Source organism: Schistocerca americana, chromosome 2 (genome assembly GCF_021461395.2).
Source record: "Schistocerca americana isolate TAMUIC-IGC-003095 chromosome 2, iqSchAmer2.1, whole genome shotgun sequence".
Lineage (NCBI taxonomy): Eukaryota > Metazoa > Arthropoda > Insecta > Orthoptera > Acrididae > Schistocerca > Schistocerca americana.
This window is the reverse complement of record NC_060120.1, coordinates 266,481,584-266,494,467: the sequence shown is the minus strand read 5'-3', so window position 1 is coordinate 266,494,467 and position 12,884 is coordinate 266,481,584.

The following is a 12,884-nucleotide window of genomic DNA, read 5'->3' as shown; positions in this document are numbered from 1 at the left end:
TTTAGATTCATTTTTTCAGAATGATTTAATAAAAACAGTACTTTGGATGTCACAAATTAAGATTTTAGTGGAAATTCATGATTTTGTGGTTTTCGTCTCAAAACTGAAGAAAGCAAGATAGATAAAGTAGGCTAATAAATAAGGCTAGGATGTTTAGATTTAAATAGGTTGGAGGTCCGCTATGACTATGAAGATGTGTAAAGTGTCTTTTGAATACCTATAAAATTATAGCGATAGCGGATCTCAAAAGGGCCAGTTCAGAGCTCATCTACTGCGTGCAGTGTAATTAAATTAATTCTCTCGCCCAAAATATTTAACTTAGCCACGTCAAAAATTTATTATCAATACTTACCTGTGTGCTGAATGCACATTTAAATTAAGAGCTTCATCGGCCATCAGCAAAAGAAGCTATAAATTATTATGTAACTTGAAGTGGTGCGTTACTAGCCCAGCGGCTAGTCGGGAGAGCCGATTTGATCAGGCGTTCCCTTAAGGTACGTTGTCCAAGACGCGACGCACACTAGCGACTGCGACGGGTCGCTACGTGACGTCAGAAGTTGTCCGCTGGCGCATGCGCAGTTCGAGTTTGGGATGCGACGCGCGACTGTTGCGGCAGCTGTCGCAGCACTGCACCAGTGAGCAGTGTTGCGACGGATGTCGCACGACACAAAGACGTACGGCTGCGAGAAAGATGTCAAGCCAGTCAAGGAAAACTGAAATGAGCCACTCACAGGATGTGATGCTCTGTGAGCTGGTCTCGCAACAGCCTTGCCTTTACGATTTGAAGAACCCTAAATATAGACACACTATGTTCAGAGACAGAATTTGGGAAGAAATTGGTGCACAGTTGAAACTGGCAGGTGAGTGAAATATATAATATTTTCCCATTAATGCAAATTTTTCAGGCCTGTTATGAAAATCAGTATAATCCATGCAGATGTAGAATTAGAATGATGAAAATGAACTTGAAGGTCAATTTTCGCATTACTCTTTTTTGTGACGATAAAAATTGAAAACGGCAAATACATTATAAAATGAACAATATAAAGTACAACGAGAAAGTTACATTTTACAATACCTTCACTTTGAAAGTAAACGGTAGATTGGTGTCTTGATGATACCTTCTAGTTGTGAAAAACCACCACCAGATTGTTGTACAGCTTTCTGTAATCAATAGATGTTCGTTTTTGAGGAAGGCGTTTCTCAACAGATTGCGCAGTCACATTCACTTCAATTCATTGGTAGAAGATGGTGCTCAAAAAACTTGTGCCAAAAGTGCACTACTGTTTTACAAGGCCCTTCTGGTCTGACACATTTCACAATTGAAATTCGTCTTTTGTAAATCCTGGAGTCATCTTTTGATTGCAGCTTGGCAAGATTAAATGTTGATGTCATCCATAACGATGTATATTGACAGAATACAAGAATATGGAAGTTCATTTCGATGGGAATAAAGATTCAGTCGGCTATGAAAGTTGCCTTAGCTTGTTCCAAAAGTTTCTGCATGGGAGAAACTGACAAGTATAATTTGGGGAAATTTTGTGAACAAGCATGGACATTATTTCTTCCACATTTCTGCCAGTGTATACTGTAGACGTTCAGAATCAAAATTCTAGAGATGTTTAAGGTGTAACCCTATCTTGTTGTCAAGAACTTGAAACAATGCAATGAAGCTAGCGTGCGCTTATTGTTAATAAACTTATCTTTCATTGGAATTTTAGATGAAATGTGCAAAAACAGATGGAGGAATATTCGGGACTCGTATCAGAGAAATAAACGAGAAAGAAAGCTTGGAACAGGTTCAGATGCCTCAGCAAAACCAAGAAAATGGGTTCTGCTTGATCACTTGGCTTTAAGAAACCTACGTTTCGTGGCATTTTAAATGAAATTGTCAAGAGCATATGGAGAAATATTAGTAACTCATACCGGAGGAATATGACATAAAATGGTTTCATTAGGTCCAAATGTGTCAGCGAAACAAAACAAATGCATTCTCTATCGTGTGATGACCACACGATTCTTGTTGCGCGTCGACAGAACTGGCGGCTAGTCGCGACGCTCCCGGAGATATATGAGCCCAAATCTCGGAAACGTAGATAGATATCAATCTGATCTCAATTTAAAAAATAATTTCGATATGTTAGCTTCTTTTCATCGACAACGATGTATGACCTAACGTGAACCATACGTAAAGTAGCCAGCGACCACATTTTTCACTGTACACAATTCAAATTTTATGCAGTAGGTTACTTGCAAATTAAGTATCGGGATAACTGTGACGAATATCGGAAAAATAGACACCTCATTATCAAGCTGTGATGTGAAACTGTAAGATACGCAAACATCAATTTTTTGTGCCTTTTACTTTCCTCACAATTGATTGAGAAGTAATATACAGCGAAAAAAAACACGCAAAACCGGAAGAGATACTTTTCAATTTTTTAAAGTAAAAGGAGAATCTGTATCGAAAAACTAACTCTGGGAGCCGATGTAACTTTGTTGCATTAACATACAGTATTTTTTACAGCAAGAAAATCGGAATTCTTATTTTTCTTATGTATTTGAATCTGCCGCCGCCGACCGGAGCTTGGGAAACGGCGACGACTCCAGTCGTGTTGCGGCCGTGTCGCCGTCTGCCAGGGTGGGGAAAGAGGAGGGGGCAGCGTCGCAGTCGCAGCCAACTGTCGCGTCTTGCACAACGTAACTTTAGCCGTCCGCACCGCGGCTATATATATAAGAACGCTGCGTGAGGAAAAAGGCCCCAGTTCTCTCCAGACGCTGAATGACACGCCATCTGTGTCGGGAGTCGCGTCGCATCGGTATCACTGCTACAAACAGCCTCGGGTACCGTATTAAGTTACTAGAGATACGCGGAACCATGAAAACATTTCAAGTGAAGTGTTAATTCTGGGATGATTTTCATTATCTAGCTTCAGTTTGCGTATTGTCGTATTTTCACGTGCCGTCGCGGGACAGACATTCTACCAAATATTTAGCGTGGCGTTTGATGAAATATTTTCATCAAATTATGGCGAGCATTCTTTTTAACATTAATTCGGACATTTATAGTTGCATCAGCGCATTAGACTCTGAACTGCTCTGTTAGTTAGGTTGTAGGGATACTTGTGTTTTTTATCAGTGAATTTCAGAATATACTCAACTATTTTGGAAAATCGTTTTTGATTAGAAATCCCGGACAATCTCCTAATTCCTCAGAGCTATAAGCTGCAGCTATAATGGTATTCTCAGATGAAGTGGGCACTAGGAACTCTTATTATAGGCTTCACGTTTTGTTAAATCACTTTCTGGGTGCTAAAAAAGTAAATGGAGAGCCAGTGTTGAGAACGGCGAAAGACAGCATTAACAACATTCAAAAAGCCTGAAACTGATTCAACATGCAAGCATTTATACAGCAAGTATAATTATTTTTACAACTTATTCGCCGCCCCACATATGGTGCATCGGCCGGGAAATCAACTAAGTGAAAGTGATTTTTAACTATTCGGATTCGCGAGTGAAATGCGACACGCAACTGAGAATAGAACAGTGAATGTGTTACGTGTGTATGTGGACGACGCAATTGGATTAACAACGCCTCTGGATTGACGGAGCTGGCACTGAGTCTAGCGGTGCTGCCGGCATCGCGAGAAGCCAGTCTCGCCGCACCGCAGTCGTCCGCTGGAGCAGCCGGCGCAGCGCCTGCAATTGCGGGCCACGCAAACACACAACAGCCGTCGGAGAGCCGTCTGCAGTTCAACGTGCCACGTCGCATCAGTAATCCTGGTACGCAACGGCATACGTCGTGCAGAAGGAACTAAGTTAAGTGAAAAGCTGTTAAAAATTTTACTAACCTGCACTAAAAGACTGTCGGCGATGGAACTGCCAAAAGAAACTGAGGTTAAACTTATATCAGAACCTATGTCTGTTGAGGGAACTGTAAATCCAGACAACGTTTCAAGTATAAACATGCATGAAAGTAGTAATGTTAAAGTGAAAAATGAAGTATTGTCTCCTGACAATAGTTTGCGAAGGGGCAATGATTCAGTAATAGAGACCCCTGTAGTAAAGCAGAAAGTAGAAATTGTAAATTTATTGGATGATAGATTCTCTGATGAATTAAAAATGAAACAGTCATCAGAGATGGTAGAGTTTAAGAAGGAGCAGTTAGATATGACTAATCAATCAGAAGTTTCATTTAGTTTTGATGATTCTGGTGTTGGAGCTAGTGTTTCGTCCCCTGAGTGTGATAAAAAGCCAGCTAGTGAGCAACCCAAAGATGCTGGGGCTGTTGATCTAAATGTTATATTACAAGCAATAGCTGCCAGTAATGCAAAAATGTCAGCCAGTAATGCTAGAATGACAGCTGAATTAAAGAATGAAATTGTGACCAGCCAAATAAATTTTAATAAACGATTGGAGGTAATGGACGATACCTTCAAGGCTGGTTGCAATAAGTTGAAAGAGGATCTAGACAGTTTGAATTATAAAATTGATTACAACCATGAGGATATTAAGAAAAAGGTTGCTCAACAGTTTTCTGAAATGTATAAAACAGTAAAATCCGAAGTTGCTGAGGTTCGCAAGGACTTCCAAATGGAAGATGCGAAGCTGGAGCACAAGTTAACAGAAAAGATCGAGGCGGAATCTGAACTGTGCTCAGATAGATTGAAAGATGTTAATATAAAAATAAACATATGCCAAGCAGAAGTAGAAGCAATCAAAACTGACACTACTCATATTGTACAAAGAGTAGATAATGTTGAAATGAAAGTAGAAAATATCAGTACTAACATTGCTAACATTGAGAGTAAAGTAGCTTCAGTAACTTCTGGTAATGGTAGTATACAACAAGTTGTAGCTGCAAACGCCGCTTTTATCGGGTGTCGGCAGTTCTTGCGGTTCGATCCAGATAAAAATATCCATCCGCTAGATTTCTGGAACGATTTTGAAGATGTGATTCCACCAGCTTGGTCTGAGCGAGAGAAAATCTCATTTATTAGAGGCCATTTATCAGGTGACGCCATGCGTTGGTCAGCTGATGTAATGTTGAAGTATAAAACATTAGCGGAGTTTAAAACAGCTTTCATTAATGAGTATTGGTCTAGTAACGAGCAAAATGAAGTGTTGAGAGAATTTTGGAGTGGAAAACGCTTCAATGCAGGCAAGGAATCTATTAAAGAATTTGCTAGGTCATGGATTTCACGTTTGTCACATTTGGACGAAAAGCTGAAACCTGAAATGATAATACTGGGTCTTGAAGCCAAACTGCCATGGTATTGGCAAACTAGAATTATATCAGCCCCTAGAGACAATCTGGATCGTTTCATTGAGTATTTGGAACGTGTAGAACGTGTTGCTGCCAATGAGGAGCAAGCACGTAATAACCGAAATGCCAATAACAATAATAGTAATTTTAGGAACGAGCAAAATGGCAATGTAAACATCAGAACAGTAGGTGTTCGCCATCCTAAGAGAGGTAGGAATTGGGGAAATAATTATCAGAACCAACAATGGCGTCCAAGGGATAATAATTTTGTTCCAAACAGAAATATACATGTAAACAACAGTACGGAAAGTAATGCTGTGCCAGTCAACTATAATGAAAATAAAGGAAACAGTAGTAGGCCGAGGCAGGAAAACTAGTTCCCGTCTATGAGGACACTGGCGCTCACCAGGCGGTTACTTTTCCTAAGCCAGTAGTTAAGGGGATTGGTAAGACAGATCAGAATACTCAAACCGAACATGTGGATGAAGAGTCGGTAGCACTTAAGAATACAGCAGAAATATTAGATCACTCACAGTATTTGATAGATACCGTGTTAGAGACGCTTTCTAAGTGGGAAAAGAAAGAGAAGGCGCAGCAATGTAACCATAGGAAGGAGCTACAAAATACTGAATTGACAGGTGAAGAAGCAGAAGAAATTCATGCTTATATTTACGATGAAGATGATATGCTCTTATCTAAAGTGCCTGTGCGGGATGTTGATAATGTACTAATAGATTTAGGACAGGAGATAAGTGAGAATGTAGAGGGTAGCCTGTTGGGGGTCGATGAACCCAGTAGCTGTGACCAGTTGTCACTTGAGAAGGAAACCGACGATAATGGTGAAAGTGGTTTAGCTGTAACTAGTGTTATGCCCGGTCTGGAGGCGCAGAATCGCTCAGACTACAGTAATTTGGGTCATGTTCAGCAAACTAAATGTAATGAAGTTGTGCGGTGTTTCGATTTGAAATTAATAGATCGACTGGAAAAGGCAGCTGAAAATGTAATTCAGGAAACCCCTACACACTGTGACCTAAATATAATGAAGACAGATGTCGATCGCTTTAGTTGGAGACAAATCCAAAAGGAAATATTAGATGAATTTGAGGAACCACCTGTACCACCTAGAATAAGCCACCCTATAATAATAGTGAATATGTTGGGTATCAATGTACGTTGTCTCTTAGACAGTGGAAGTGAAGTGAGTGCGATATCTCAGTCCTTCTTTGATGCATTACCTGGTAAAGACAAGCTTACAGTAATGAGGGTATCAGGACTAAGAATAATTGGTGCTACTGGCAATGTGTCAAAAACGATAAAGCAAGAAGCTTTACTGCCCTTTAATATTAATGGTAATTTAATTGATCATCCATGTTTAATTGTAAACAATCTCAGTATTGAGGTTTTAATTGGCATAGATTTCTTGTCAAAATATCAGAGTGTTGTTGACTTTGAAAGAAGCCAGTTAAAAATGGTCTTGCCAATAACCGTAGTAATTATAGTACCTTTTAGTGATAAACATGTAGTAACTGATTGTGAAACTTGGGAGCTGCCTATACGAGTTCTGAAAAATAGGAGGTATTGGGACGAAGGTGTTAATCTTAGTACAAGTAAGCTAAACACAGAAGAAGAAGAAGAAGCAATTATTTTAGACAAAATAGAAGCTAAATTGCAGGAAATCGATAAGATTTCAGACAATCAAAAGGAAGAACTGAGACAGGTTCTAAAAAGGCATCATAAGGTATTTTCAGATCGACCTGGCACAGTCAAAGGTTATGAATGTCAATTAAAGGTGAAACCCAGCCAAGTGTTTTTCAGAAAGCCATACCAAATACATGTAGCTAGGAAGGAGGCGGTTCGAAAGGAGATACAGAGAATGCTGGAGTGGAGTGTGATTGAGAAAGCGGTCAGTGAGTACAATAATCCTCTTGTTGTTGTACCAAAAAGAGATGGGAGTGTCAGATTGGTCTTGGACGCTCGTTGGTTGAATGAAATAGTGGTTAGGCAAAGTGATAGACCGCAGAACATGGACGAGTTATTGCAAAAATTCCGGGGAGTAAAATTCTTAACTTCTATGGACATCACGTGTGGATATTGGAATTTGCCACTGGCGGAAAGTTCAAGGAATTACACAGCTTTCTTGTACGAAGGAGTTTGTTACCAATACCGTGTGGTACCGTTCGGACTTAATATCTCTGTTTGTGCCTTCGTACGTGTGATGTGCCATGTTTTAGGACCAGCTTTAAGTAATAAAATAACAGTCTACGTAGATGATCTGTTAATAGCAACTCCTACTTGGGAAGAACACATAGCTTTATTAGAGGAAGTGTTAGGGGCTATTGAGAGAGGTGGCATGAAACTAAAGATTGAAAAGACAGAGTGCGTTAAAGAGGAAATAGGTTTCTTGGGATATAGGATAAGTGGAAAAGGTATTCTGCCTGACCCAGGCAAGCTAGCAGTCATTGAAAAATTTGAGGCTCCCAGAAACAAGAAGCAGTTGAGATCGATGTTCGGTCTGTTCGGTTTCTATAGGCGTTTTGTTAGTGATCAAGCTTTTAATGCTCCTTCTCTTCACCTCCTGCTGAAAAAGAATACCCCTTGGGTTTGGACAGCAGAATGTCAACAGGCGTTTGAGGTGCTTAAACAATCTTTAATTAATAGTCCAATTTTGCATCATCCTGACTTTGAAAAACCATTCTGTATGTCTGTTGATGCTAGTGGCTATGGTATAGCTGTGGAGATATTCCAAGCAGAAATAGAGAACGAACAAGAAGTGCACAAGACTATAGCTTTCGCAAGTCGATCTTTACAGGCAGCAGAGAGAAATTATGGCATCTCAGAACTAGAAGCGTTGGCAATTGTATTTGGGGTACAGAAGTTTGAGCAGTATCTATTAGGTCACAAGATAATAGTTTACAGTGACCATAAGGCATTGACCTTTTTAAAGACCTGTAAATTGAGGAATGCTCGTTTGGTAAGATGGTCATTGTATCTCCAGCAGTTTGACCTTGAGGTTAGATATATTCAAGGGAAAGACAATCTGGTAGCTGATGGGTTATCTAGAAGTGCGGAGCTCTGTGATGACGCGGGAATTACAGCAACAGACCCAAATGAAATTCGAATGTTTGCATTGCACGAAGTAAAGGAAGAAAGTGCATTAAAGAGAGTGATTAAGAACTTGAGACGTGAGCAGAATGCAGATGACCAACTGAAATTAGTGAAGAGCTATTTAGGAAATGCGAACTATCCTAAGGTTTCACAATCCTATTGTCTGCATAAAGGTATTCTGTTTAGAAGGAAGAAGGTAGGTGTTTCTGAGTGGAAGCTGTGCTTTCCCTCACAACATGTAGACTTACTAATCGACTATGTACACCTGAGGTATGGGCACTACGGTGCAAAGAAGTGCATTGCAAAATTAAAAGAGAAGGTTGTGTTTGACAACATGTACCGCCGGGTGGCCAAGCGCCTAGCATCTTGTGTAGTGTGCCAGAAAGTCCGTGCTGCTAACACCAGAATACAAGGAGATATGCATTCAGTAGAGCCAACTGAAACCCTAGAATTACTGGCTTGTGATTTGTTTGGCCCACTTCCTGTTTCGAGAGGTGGTTGTACCCATGTTTTTGTTGTTGTGGATGGATTCAGTAAATATGTTAAGCTATACCCAATTAAAAGAGCAAATGCAAAAACGTTGGTTGAAAAGTTGGAAAAAGATTTCTTCGTGAACGTTGGCGTTGCGAAGAATTTGCTGTCAGGCAATGGGCCTCAATTTACTTCTGATAGATTTAAGGAACGTCTAGATAAGGCCGGAGTGAAACATCTGAAAATATCTGCGTATTTCCCCCAAGGAAATATGAGTGAACGTATTAGGAGGGAATTGAATAGGCTTTGCAGAACTTATTGTGCTCGGAAACACTCAAGTTGGGCAGAGCACATTAAGTATTTTGAGAATGTAATTAACAACTTAAGACATGATGCAACTGGTTTTGCACCTTGCGAATTGATGTTTGGCCAGGAACCGCACAATGTGATTGCAGATATGGTAGAATTCCCTATTCTAACGCAAATATCCACATACGAGAAGAAACTAAAGGCTAGGGCTAATATGAGAAAAAGAGCGTTGGAAAGGAAGAAGCGTCATGACGTAAAAGCTGTACCTACTAGCTTTGAAATAGGTCAATTAGTCCTTGTCAAAACCAAAGAAAAATCAAAGAAAGTAAATGCAGAAACAAAGAAATTCATGTTCGTATACCAAGGACCTTTCAGGATCATAGGAAAACCACATGCCAATGCATATAGGCTAGAGTACCCTAAAAGTAAGAAGCTATTAGGTCTCAGGAACGTGATCGACCTAAAGAAATTCATAGGTAGTGAATGAATGCTGTAGGGAGGAGGTTGTTCTGTAACCTCTACACAGTGTGGCAGCTGTGCAGTCCCAGCTGTGTGAGATCTTCTTTCCATTTCAGGTCTCACTCATTCTTCCTCTTTCCTATCCACAAAAAAAATTTCGACCTCTTCTTTCCAGACATGAAAATTTTCTGTCATGGCTATCAAGCCATGAGTTATGTAACCATTCTATCTACCGATTAGTGAAGAAAAATACCTAATGCGACAAACCTAATAGTGACAAACAATAGAGAAGTATGACGTAATTAAGATATAAAATGTATTTGAGTAACAAGTATGTATAGAACCCAGGTAATATAGTAACTACAAAGTGTTGTTTTATTGGAAATGGTCCACCAACAGTAATTTAAAAAGATATATGAATTCATGTACAAGCATGATCTGAAGTGGTAGTGAAACCTAGTGTATGCATTAGAGCTAACTAAGATATAGTAAAAGAGATTGCTTAGTGTTAGGAAAAATATGCAGATAAGTTGTAAGATTAAACTCACCTGGTGTAGCAAGGAAAGGCAGTGTAATAGAATTGAGCAGTGTTTGTGGTTGAGACGTGAAGGACACGTCCCTGAAGTATTTATAAGGTTGGAGCTGGCCATTATTTTAGTGTAGTGTGTGACAGGATACACCTACACGTATTGAGGTTATGAGTTGGAGGCGTGAATGCGACCATAGGTACCCTTATGTTAGATGAGACAGAGCAGCCCATGGTGTCCTATAGGTTTAAGGAATTTAGCATTACGCTCGTCCATAATTACTTGATGCACTTTAGTGGTAGGTCGAGAGAGACTACCTGTGGTTTCAGCGTCCGATCGAGTGGAAATGGATTGCCACGTGAGCAAACTAATCAGCTGCAATACACTATGAATATGAAATAAATGTGCTATCCTATGCTTTAAATATTAATGGAGTGAGTGTTAAATAAGTACATACACCAGCAAAATAAATAAATAACATACTGACAGATGTGAAACATTATTTTAGCTCAGCATGAATACACTTCAAAGTAAGTAAGTACCTAATTGGAGATGTGGAACTGACAACAGCAGAGGACCAATAAGTGGATTTAGTAGTCAACTAAACGTAGTGTGTTTTGAACACTCACAACTGTACTATTACCAGAAGTTACTCACATGTACAAAGAAGCTGAGAAAACAACCACTAATCGTACTCATACTATCTCTAAGAATAAGGTAATCAAAGATGAGTTAGCTAAATAAATACAATACAAATGTATCAGGAATGTACTGAGCATTGGTTCAGTGTTCCGGCCCAGAAATAATAAATTCAGATTAAATATGATTTATGATTGTATGCCTTAGGAGCATAAATTTTCTCTAATACATGACTAAAGGCGTTTTGAGCCATTTGTTTATCGATTATGACAATTAAGTAACCACGAGAGTAAAATTTGAAAAACTTCTGTTAACTTTGTTCCAGCAAAATATTGAAGGATAAACTGTATATATCCCCATTTCATTGTGACCCACCCTTAGGTATTAAGTGAACAGAGTCTGAGGCACTCTTTTTGTTTGTTCTACAGGACAAACCAGATAATGGCAGCCTGGTAGCTGCGTGAAAGCGTGGAGTGACTTGGACACAACTCAGAGTGACGCACACCATAGCAACTTCCCCTCCTCTATCCTTGTGAATGGAAGTGTAGGACGCCAGCCAAAGCGGCTACAACCACGTGTGTAAAAATTATTTGTGAACTTTTCTTTCAGGTTTAGAAAACACTGCTAAGAGATAATCATCTGTTTATGTATCATGTTATTTTCTTTGAATTTGTGTATGTAAAAATGTATTTAATGTATTTAATGGATCTAAGATTTCCATAATTTTTCAATTTGTATGTGTTTGTTTGTCTAAGGTAATATGTATGCCAAAATATTTCATTGACTTTGCTTAATATTTTGAGTAATGACATTGTTTAAAAGGCAGTGATCATGCCTACAATTTAAATAATTAATGTAGGTAATCAGTTTTCTTTAATGTTTCTACAGGTTTATATTTCAATTTTGATTTTTCATAGGGAGTTAAACTGTACTCTTGCTTCCCTTTTTGTAATTAAATTTTTTTCATTCATTAACATTCATAAAAAAAAATTTAAGTAGAGGGTGATGTAGGGAAGCAGCCTACTCACGCTGTAGTAAATTCACATCAGTTTCCATTGCGTGCCAGCCAGTCTGCTGTAACTAGCTCTGACGTCATAAATGTTGTGCAATATCTTAAAAATCAAGCAAATGACCTAAAACTTTTCTAGCATGTCAGGAGTAATACTAAATTAATGTGTGTTAAATATCAGTTCGATAACTTCAGCCATTTTCGAAATTTGGACGTTTTTCTGAAAAAAATCATTGGCGCAACGGAAAAGAGCTAGAGACTTCAAAATTTATATTTAGATTCATCTTTCAGAATTATTTAATAAAAACAGTACTTTGGATGTCACAAATTAAGATTTTAGTGGAAATTCATGATTTTGTGGTTTTCGTCTCAAAACTGAAGAAAGCAAGATAGATAAAGTAGGCTAATAAATAAGGCTAGGATGTTTAGATTTAAATAGGTTGGAGGTCCGCTATGACTATGAAGATGTGTAAGGTTTCTTTTGAATACCTATAAAATTATAGCGATAGCGGATCTCAAAAGGGCCAGTTCAGAGCTCATCTACTGCGTGCAGTGTAATTAAATTAATTCTCTCGCCCAAAATATTTAACTTAGCCACGTCAAAAATTTATTATCAATACTTACCTGTGTGCTGAATGCACATTTAAATTAAGAGCTTCATCGGCCATCAGCAAAAGAAGCTATAAATTATTATGTAACTTGAAGTGGTGCGTTACTAGCCCAGCGGCTAGTCGGGAGAGCCGATTTGATCAGGCGTTCCCTTAGCCGTCCGCACCGCGGCTTTATATATAAGAACGCTGCGAGAGGAAAAAAGGCCCCAGTTCTCTCCAGACGCTGAATGACACACCATCTGTGTCGGGAGTCGCGTCGCATCGGTATCACTGCTACAAACAGCCTCGGGTGCCGTATTAAGTTACTAGAGATAAGCGGAACCATGAAAACATTTCAAGTGAAGTGTTAATTCTGGGATGATTTTCATTATCTAGCTTCAGTTTGCGTATTGTCGTATTTTCACGTGCCGTCGCGGGACAGACATTCTACCAAATATTTAGCGTGGCGTTTGATGAAATATTTTCATCAAATTATGGCGAGCATTCTT